Genomic DNA, 10,829 nt, shown 5'->3' with positions numbered 1-10,829 from the left:
TATATATATATTATAGCTAGAACAGGTGATACAACATTTTGTGCCGAATTTTAAAATGCTGGGTGCAAAACTCTTGTGTGCAAACTCTTCATTTTGTTCTCTGCTCTGTGACTGAATTCACGTGCTCTTTCTATACAAATAATAACTGTAAACTGCATGTTTACTTCAAGATGGCTACCTAACATTCAGTCCACATAAAATTGTTGTGGACTTCTGAAACATAAGCTGCATAATTCATTTGGCAGCATCCTAATTAATTTGTATTTTAACACTTTAAATGTGGAGTTGAAATGTATTTTATTTTTTAATAAGCCTTATGTTACTGAGCTTCAGCTCTGCCCTCATAGTTTTATGTGACAATCAGGATCCCAGAGTAAAGAAGATAAATTGACTGTCCTACACGATGAAGTGGATTCTCTGCTTCCCTTGACTCTGTTATGCAGTTACTCAATCGTGCCTTTCAACTGCACTATTTAAATAATAAATTCTTAAATAAGAATGGTTTTTTAATGCTGTACATCACTTCTATGATAATTACAGTAATATTGTTGGCACTCAGAAGTCTGTAAATACTTTTTTACAGCCTACTAAAGTGTTTTGACATGGCATTTATTAAACCAAGGAAAACAGAAAGCAAAAATCAGATGCACTACTGTGAATTGAAAGATAACAAAGCCAATAAAATGGCACTCATTCATAATGTTTATATACTTCTTTTACGCTTAACTCTGGCTATCATTCCATTATATTAACAAAAATTTTTAATCCTTTGGTCTTTGGCCTTCCCTCCTTTACAATGGAGAATTAGAGGTGAAGTAGCCACAAGCTCACTGGCTTATTTGAAATTGGGACTAAGTAAATTCTATTTATTGGTATTCACTGCCATCTTCACCATTGCACAAGGTTTCTGAAAGAGCAGGAGGCAATCATGTGAGTCAAATGTTCAACCCATGAGACAGAAAGCATTTCACCAACAGTATATTATTGAGGTCGCAGGTTTAGCATAGCTTTTGAGGAGGCTGGAAATTTTTCAGAAATATAATTGCCTGGTCTCCTTTGGTTACTTAACCAGTAAAACTGCTGGCTTGGGATGTGTTATTTCAACACATTACCTACTGAAAATATATTTTAGATTTATATAAGTATATATTATCTCAGTAGGTTTCCTTTCTATTTTATTTCTTTCCAACAGTAATAACCTATAGGATATTTTTACCTGATTTTATATATGAATATTTCTGTCAGGAGAGAAAACTAATATGCACATAAGAATTTTTTGAGTTGCATGATAACAGCAAGGATCATTATAATACCATCTGAAACCATCACCAGAATGCACCAACAGGTATGTAACTCTTCCCCACTCATAATGTTTTTTGTTCACATTTTTCATTATTTGCTTTCTTTTCATCAATTATTATAGATCTTGAATGCTATTACTTTCATATGCAGACCTGTGTAAAATTCTTATGAAATAGTAGTGTCATATGTTTAAGGGAAAATTCTTACCCTATACCAAAGTTTTATATTTTCTAGTAAGCTACAACATAAGAATATACTCTAGAAAATCACACACTATTTATTTCTTGTAGTTTTCACATAGCCTGTGATTCCTGCTTTTGAAGGCTGAGCTGGGAATATATGCACTGACTGTAAGGCCAAACATAAGAATAAATTTGCAGCAATTTTCTTAGGTTCAGTATTTTGACATGAAGAGGTTCTCAATGAGAGCCAGCTTGAAAATCTGTAATGAAAAATGTATAGCTATTTTTAAGAAAGTTTGGGGGTTTTTTTAAAGGCATATCTTATATTTCAGTGGCATTGCAAGTAAATAGTTAATGAAAATACATTTTGAAAATAAATTTGATACATTTTTAGACTGACAACTCAGCAATATGCATCAATCTAGCTGAATGACAATATAAATGCCATGCCAAGAATCTGATAATTAAGGTGATCTTTCCTAGAAGTCTTGGAATTAAAGTGAAATCTGACAGCTTCTCTCTGGAGGAAATGGTAATGGAGATACATCTGACCAGGCTTTAATTTTGGAAGGATGCAGTACTCTATTTTCTTAATGATTAATGGGTTTTCCTGACCAAAATATAAGAAACTATCTAAATATCCAGTATAAGTAGAGTAAGGCAACTATCAAGCAAAGTTCAGTCCAGATTTTCTTCCAGTGATTAGGTCAGGCTGTCTAATCTGTAGTCTATTCTCAGAAACTACATTATCAATACTCATGCAAACAGAATATTCAAAAGAATCAAAGTTATCCAGAAGCTCTAATCTTAAAGAAGTAAATAAACCTTTAAATTCTCAAAAAACTGATGGAGATTTAACTTGCATTGCCCCACTAACTAAATTACAGTTTCAGCAGTCAGTTGTAATAATGCTTACTGCTTACATACAGACATTTGAAAATTACTGTTACAGAAATATGTTGAACATAAGGCATCAAAAATTGCCCCAAGAATAAAGTCTTTCAGATACTGTAAATGTTATTTGCCTTCTGTTTGGTCAAACTGTATTGCAATATATTTTCTTGACTGACAACTGAAGTTGTTGCTTACTATTATCTGTATTACCATAACACTGAGAAGTCTATTAGAGGCCAGAATCCCTATGCACAAATGCAAGCCAAGAAGACAATTCCCATCCAAAGAATTTTCAAACTAAGTAGAAGACGAGACAACAGATGGAGTGAGACAGATGGTTGGAAGCTGGGGGTGGTAAAAGAAAGCCCAGAGACAATATTAGGCAGTGGTTTTAAAACTCTATGAGTTTAACGACTGTCAGATGCTTTGAAGACAGCATGAAAAAACAGAATTTTAATTGGGGTTCTGAGGAATTATAATGAAGATCTGCAGATGTCTATAGGGGCTTCTTGACTGGGTGGGGAAATTGACTTTATACACACACACACACACACACATATATATATACGTGTGTGTGTGTGTGTGTGTGTTTTCATGCATTCATAGGTACCTGTCTGAAAAATCTGGTAAGAAATGATAATTTAACTTTTATTTGTGCATAAGATTGCCCTCACTATGGTGAGATGAGAAAAAAAAAAGGGTAGATGAAAGGTAATTTAGATGAGAACTTGAAAAAATGTGAATCAGGAAACAGCTGACTACCACTACTTAGATTTCTTTATGCTATCTAATCTAAGTTTACTTTTTCATTCTGAAGATGTGCTCCCTCAAGTCAGATAATATTTATGTGAATAGCTTTATAATATGGGTGCTTTTGAACAGAATTCTACCTGAATCAGCTGTGTGGTGATGGATCTTATACTGTTCTGAATGAACACAGATTATCAAAAAAACTTAAGCTCCACATACCTCTCAGTGAAGGTTCAGAGCTTTGCAACTATGAGGAACAAAAAGAACAAAATATTTCCTGTGGCCAGTGACACACTTTGAGCTCTGGTAGAATACTGTTGGCTCACAGACAGAATTTCTGTGTTATTTGTCTTGTAGTGTGTCTTGACATGACATACTATCCACAGTGATGAACATTCATGGAGATAATGTTTCCCTGCTTCTCACACCAATTGACAAGTATAATTAATAATCTTCTGGTGCCGAAGAGAGAACAAGTATTGATTCAGATAATGACACAATACATTCACATAATGTCAAAAAGCTTAATTTTACTGTGTTGTTATTGAAAAGGAGAAAATAGATCTCTTCTACATATTCTCTTCCAGATGGCTACCATAGGCTTGAATTACTTCATCTGGTCTCAGTATCAGAAACAAAGCCCAACAGACTTCAGAAATTCTGTGTCAATTCTAGTGACAAGTGGTTCTGGGAATGATCAGTCAACAGGAGGGAAAACCAAGTGGGATACTGTGGTAGGCTGACCCTCTCTGGACACCAAGTGCCCACCAAGCCACTCTATCACTGCCCTCCTCAGCACAACATGGGGAAAGAAAATAAGATGGAAAAGAACTCAGGGGTCAAGATAATGGGAGTTTAATAATGCCAAATAAAGGTTGCGTGTGGAATCAAAGGAAAACAAAAGATTTATTCTCTACTTCCCAAAATCAGGCAATATGCAGCCACTTTGCAGGAAGCACGGCTTCAGTATGCATAGTGGTTGCTTTGGAAGACAAGCACCATAATAATGAATGCCCCCCTCACCTCATCCTCATTTCTCTTAGCTTTTATTGCTCGGCAGATGTCATATGGTGTGGAATATCCCTTGGGTCTCTTCGGTTCAGCTGTCCTGGCTGTGTCCCCATCCAAGATCTTGCCCACCCCCAGCCTACTGGGTGAGGGGGGGATGTTGGAGAGACAGCCTTGATGCTGTGCGAGCAGTAACCAAAACACTGGTGCGTTATCAACACCTACAGCTACCAGCACGAAGCACAGCACTGTGAGGGCTGCTGTGGGGAAAATTAACTCCACTTCAGCCAGACCGAAGAGACAGAAATTTAAGAAACAGTTCATGAGAAAATTTTTCACTACCAGAATGGTCAAGTAGGCTATGCAGAGTGCAGTTGTGCAACTTGACCTTGTTTTGAGCAGAAGGTTGGATTAGTGATGTCCTGAGGTCCCTTTAAACCTGAATTATCCTATAAACCAAATGCAAACCAAATTCAGAACAGAGAACCCATCACTGGAAGAATGAGCAATAAACCATGATCTCTACAGAACAGTAGGTGTGTTGAGGATGCTTTACTGCCTCAGCATTTTGAGCCCATAATTTAAGAGAAATGTTTTTGGAAAGTTTCTCTAATTTGGACCTTCACTAAGACAATGGAAGTGTCTAACATGGGATTACTATGGATGCAATACCGCCGTTTCACACAAAACAAGAACACATACGAACTTTAAGAGAGACCACCAGTGGGAGACATAGTATGGGAAAAACAACAGGCTCTGTTGACACTGAAATGGTCCATAGCCACAATGTGAGAGAGAAGTCCAGCACATTAAAGAACATGTCTGCTGCACCCAGAAATTAAAGGGGAAATAAGAGACAATTATTTTTAAGTTTATAGAGTTTAATATGAAGTTTCTGAAATCACTTCTGTTAGATGAGAAAGAGTACATCAGCTTATAGGGGAAAGATCACAAAGAGAATAAAAGGTGAAGACTACAGAAAACAGAGTGGGCTTGAGCTCTGTAATTAAAAAGTAAAAATTAAAACTTAATGGGCGAAACATAAGATAGTGAGTTTGCATTACATTCTTGTCTGCAGACTTTCTGTTCCTTTCAATACACAGTAATTGCTTGGAATGATTAGTAAAATAAATTCTGACCAGGAATAAGAGACCTTCAGAACAAAAGGCTGGACACTTGAGCAAAAATGAGCTGCTCCCCATAAAAAATTCAAAATGCAAATTGCAGTTTTCACACTCAATATTATTACACAAATAAAACTCAAAGCAGAATTAACATCACAAATATAAATTTTCAGTTTGCTATTTTTTATTATATTCTAAATCTGTTTCTTGTGTCTACATTTGTGTTTTTTTTTTCTTTTGGCAATACAGAGAATTGTCTTAGTCAGACTGCATTGGATTTTAGCTTTATTTCCTTCTCTTTTAACCAGTTTCATAACTTTGTGAGAAAAAGGGAAAAACAAAAGGAAAAAAAGAATCCTTGTAAACTATTATAACAACTCAGGTCCTCACCTTGGTCATTCTATAGGTGTGAGTATCAAAGTGCAAGCACAAAATAATACAAGGCTTTTTAAATTAAAAATATTTCTTATATAAAATTGAAATTAGTTTTAAAATATAAGTATTTTTATTTGATTTTTTAAAAAATTTGCATTGTAAATCAATCACTTTTTCATCCAGATGAAAAAAATAGTCTTTGGTGATCTTCATAAATTCTAAACATTTAAATCAGTTTTAGACAAAAATAATTGTCAAATCATCCTTCCTGTATGATACAATCCTTCCTATATGAATACCTCGTTTTTTCTGCCTAAATTAGACTATGTGTTTGAGGAAGCTAAAGATATCTAAACTTCATACAAAGACATAAAGTACTGCAAAAAGGTATAGATTCCCTTGTTACATAATTATCTTATTTGTTAAAAACAAAGCTAGTTTAATTTCTATATATTTGGGGTTTAGTGATTGGATGTTGCATTCTGCATTAAAGATATAACATTTGTGTAGTATCTCTGCAAAAAGAAAGAAATGGATAAATGCTTCATTTTTCCTTAGGCATTAATTGTAGTATAGAGATAACTCAGGGTCTTGTTAGGGGATGATAGGTCTATTTTTTTCTTCAATGTTTATATATAGTTATAGAATTATCAGTATATTTCATGACAGCTTTTTGAAGAAGTAGTTTTGAAATGTCAAAGACATTTCATAGCAAGCAGACCACATATGATGACCAGTACTTTCTTGTACTGGGAGGAACATGTGAATGTTTGTAGGTACTTCAGGATTTTTTTTCCCCCTTTTTATTTAACTAGCTATTACTTGAAAGGCTTCAGACTGATTTATTTATTTATTTATTTATTTATTTAAATAGCCTGACCAACTCTTAAAATAAGGCTACTAAGCCAAATGCTCCATTTTTCAACATCTGTATTTAAGTCTTTGGAATCAGGAATATTTGTTTATATTTCTATTTGTTCTACTAAACTATCTTTTCAGTGACAATGATATAGAAAGTCTAATATTTTTTTTTTCTGATGTATAACAGTATCTATATAAGTTTTAATATGTTTTGAGCCAAAGTATAAGAGAACAAATTGATTTTCAGGTGTGTTTGTTATTCTCAAGGCTCCTGAAATGGCATAAACTGAAGAAAGGTAATAGTCCTGATTATTAATTAGGCTCAGTTTCATTACATTTTCTTAGGTAATTAGCAGCAGTTTTACAAATAACATAAGGGAAATAGTTTCCACAAAGAATCCAAAGGGTATACTCCTTGCTGTCTTAAAATTACCCTGGAGAACTGACTACTAGGTGGACTTGTCATTTTTTTTTAATCTCTTTTGATGTCTGATTTTTGTGCTCAGTTCTCTTCTGCTGATTTAGGTTACTCTCATCGGAAAGTATGTTTTGATCAATTTAATTATTAATTGACTTGTAAATATATGGAAAAATAATTTACAGTTAGATTTTTCAGTACTGCTTTTTGAAAAACGTACCATTACACTTCCTTTCTTCTTGTCAGGAAGTAAGGTATCATTAAAATGTATTTATTACAGTCCAATTGTGCTAGGATTTGGAACAATCATACTCTATCTTAATCAAAAAAAACCCCTCTATAGTTTATTTTTTCCCATCCAAGCACTCCGCTGAACCTCCATTCTCTCTTTATGTGCTACACTCTTATCATCTTAGCAACAAATGTGTAAATTTGCAATATAATAATAAATAAATAAAAGCGGTAAAGGAAAACAAATTACAATGTTCTCAATAATTTTAGATTACCAAATCCCAGTGAAGATTAGATGAACCCACTCTCTTCCCACTTACAAAATAAAATATATATATTTTTAATAAAGCTGGGAATAACTGATGCTATCTTTCATTACACCTGTCCTGTAAACAGAACAGCACAACATCATGTAATCAGAAAAGAGAAAGTGTCTGAAGCCTATTCAATTCCTCATAAAGATTATACAGCCTACAGCAAATGTTTCACTACTTTTTTTTTTTTTTCCTATCAAGAAAAAAAAATGGCTAGAAAGGTCATGGATGATACTGAAAATAGTAGGTTAGGTGAAACAGTAGTAAAAAATAATACAGTACAAGAGTGAGAAAAATACTTCAGATAATTCACTCAAGGCCTATGTGAAGTTTTAACCTCCTATAAATGCAGGAAACTTTTTTTTTTTAATTCATAAGGATCAGAAATTAAGACTTTTTAGTTTATTTAATGAGAATGTAGTTTAATTTTAATGAGAATTTGCTTAATCTACATTATTCTGAGGAAGTAAGAGAGATTTTATCCTAATAATTTTTGAAGATGTGGGCTAAGAAATGCCAAAAGAAGACCAGGTTTTCACTGAGCAGTAACTTGGGAAGGAATAAAAAGAAAAGGATAAGAATAGACAATCCAGCTGATGATTGTTCTTCCTATGGGGTTAAGCAGTCTTATCTCTCAGTGTCTTCAGTGGGTGTTAAGAATATTCTGTATGTTTTTTAATGCCCAAATCATTCACTGGAAAGTATGAAATATTCTTCCTCTGTCTTTTCCTTTAACCTAATATTAAAATCAAACTCAATCAGCCCTGTATTGTCATTAAAATACATTTTCACTAGTACATAAGCTTTTGGCAGATAAGGACATATATAATACCAAATCCATTTCAAATCTTCAAGCATTTTTTAAAGATTTGTTCAAGGAAGATAGAGCACAGCTTTTTTGAACGACAATGATATTGTGCCAGCCATGGAAACAAGTGGAAAAGATTAGTAGTGGTACACTCTTAAGCTTCACAGAACAAACTCTCCAGATAACATATTATAATCAATAACGAAGAAATCTAAATTGCAATTCGGTCTTCTTGTATAAAAATGGAACTTTTCCTAGTTACAGCATTCAACTTAATTGAAGTATCACTGAAGAATTCTTTTCAGAAGGGAACTGTTATCCCTATGAAATGAAAACATTTATGAGGAACAGCTTGATGAATGAATAGTTCCTTCCTTGTCATGCTAATTATTCTTATAAAGGAGCCACAAATAGAAAAAGGGCTGTATCCAGTTTCAGGCACAAAACATATAAAATATGACTTTCAGATGAGCAAACATTTTTCATCAAATATGCTAAGACTGCTTATTTTCATTGTAAAGATTATTACCTCTCTGAGGTCAGACCCACAATGATGCTAAAAGATGTCAAAAAGTAGCCTCAGCAGTTTTGAAACATAAATTTGCCTATAGAGATTTGTAAATTTCAACCACATGGCTATGCAAATCCACTAGTTTTTATATATTTTAATTAAATGTATCAATGTTAATAGATAACTCGAAAGAGAGGACTTTCGGACATTAGTTTTAACGGAAAAAAAAAACCAAAACCAAAACAACAAAAACCTACTGTACCTAGTGTGTACTTCTCCTGTGCTTGAGTAGCTCTCTCTGTGGTTGCATCTCATTGTTGCACAGGGAACTTGCTTAAGCACATGCTTAGTTATATGATGATTTTAGCATGATTTTAGCCAGTAGTCTGAAGTTTAACTATGCTTAGTGCTTTAATTTCAATATTTTTATTTAATTTACAACACTACTGCTGACATCATTCAAAAAAAAAGTGAAAGAAGACTGGAAATAAATCTATTTTTGAGTACAGTCTTTTATACAGTAAGTATTCCTTTATCAGCAGTACTGGAAGTGTTGTAGGTCCATCTAGATCTAAAAGCTTCTCACATAGCCTCATGCTACCTATCTGATTCAAGAGATTAATATTAATACTTATTAATTTCATTGCTGTAATGTCCATGGCTGAACTTTACTGATCTTCAAATGGCTCCAAAGGTCTTTCAAATTAAGTACGGGGCAAAAGACAACTAGATGGATATAAGCAAACAGACAGAGAGTTAAAGGAAATGATGACCTTATATTGTCAGTGTGCTAAGCAGTAGACTTTTCACAACTGCATGATAATGACTGTTAAGTGTGTTTTTTTGTTGTTGGGGTTTTTTGGCTGGCATCATGCTTAGAGACAGTAGAGACTACTAGATTACATTTGATGTGACAGAAGAAAAGGAATCAGAAAACAGAGAGAAAATGAAGGCTGATATCAAAATGGGAACAAGCTACAGGAATAAATTGTGTAGCAGCATTCTGGATATTCTTGAGCACTACAAAGGACACCAAGTCAAAATTTATGACTAATCCATGCTTTAATGAAAAAGTTTATGTCATCAGTGAGAAAGGGAATGGGAAAAGTAAGAGAGCAATTTCTCTATCCTATTTTTATCAAAGTGTGAGCTAAAGAAAAACAAATAAAAACCCCAACAAAACCCACACCAACTCAAAAATAAAGCAGTTCATGAGATGATGGTTACTTGGTCTTATACAGGTGTTAAAACAAAGTGTCCTGCTCTTCCACTGCCATCAGTCAGAGGAGTCAGGGAAACTTCCATGTCCTAGATGAAAAGAATATTTAATAATGTCTCTTTATTCTGCTTGTAAAGTTTGGGGCAAATGAGAATCTTCCAATAGATCTTTTGGGAATACCTGGAATAGATCTAAATTCCACAGCACTTTTAGCCCATCAGGGACCACCATGACACCCTCCATATTAATAACTGCATCATACCTCACAGCTGCAGTCTTCCAAGGGACAGTTGCGCCTACACAAATAAATGAGTCAATATTGCATTTATCAAAGCCAAAATGAAGTATGATAAAAAAGAGCTGTTGTAATGGGACATTCGGATTAGTTTGCATGCTTAAAGTACTAAACTGCTGTAGAAAAGATTAAAAGTAATAGTGACTGAAGAAAATCCCTTCTCCCTTTTAGTTTTGATTTAAAATGTTATTTTTACTTTGTAATACATGTTTCAGAGTTCTGGAGGTCAAAGACCTCTTTACTGGCAAGACAGATGTTGACAGTTCACACTAGACTATCTTCACCTGTGAATATATTTTGTAGGTTGTAAAGGAAGTAATCACCTTTACTAGCCAAAAGTAAGCTTTTGTCTCTATTTTAAACAAGTTTCCTTTTTGTTCATGTTTTCTGTGATGTGAGGATGCACACACATTCATCATGAACTAGGTGTGGTCAAAATCCTCAACACAGGTTACTGAGTGCTGATCAGTTCTAATAAATTATTGAAACTTGAAAAAACTGCAATTTCTCAGCACAGGACAGTGTGGGGAGGGGAGG

At 34.0% G+C, this 10,829-nt stretch overlaps 1 long non-coding RNA gene across 1 annotated transcript in view; it reads right to left on the bottom strand.

The window, feature by feature from the left end:
• Positions 1 to 4,522: 4,522 nt before the first annotated feature.
• Positions 4,523 to 10,829, bottom strand: part of LOC113476818 — an 84,529-nt gene continuing 78,222 nt past the window's right edge. Inside the window, exon 3 of the long non-coding RNA XR_003397790.1 lies at positions 4,523 to 4,575. This is a non-coding gene — a long non-coding RNA (uncharacterized LOC113476818). The remainder of the gene's footprint in view (positions 4,576 to 10,829) is intronic.

The sequence above is a fragment of the Athene cunicularia genome, assembly GCF_003259725.1.
Source record: "Athene cunicularia isolate RWA chromosome 2 unlocalized genomic scaffold, athCun1 chr2_part1, whole genome shotgun sequence".
NCBI classification, from domain to species: Eukaryota; Metazoa; Chordata; class Aves; order Strigiformes; family Strigidae; genus Athene; species Athene cunicularia.
Note: the sequence above shows the minus strand (reverse complement) of the source record. Positions and strands in the feature narration are given on the sequence as shown.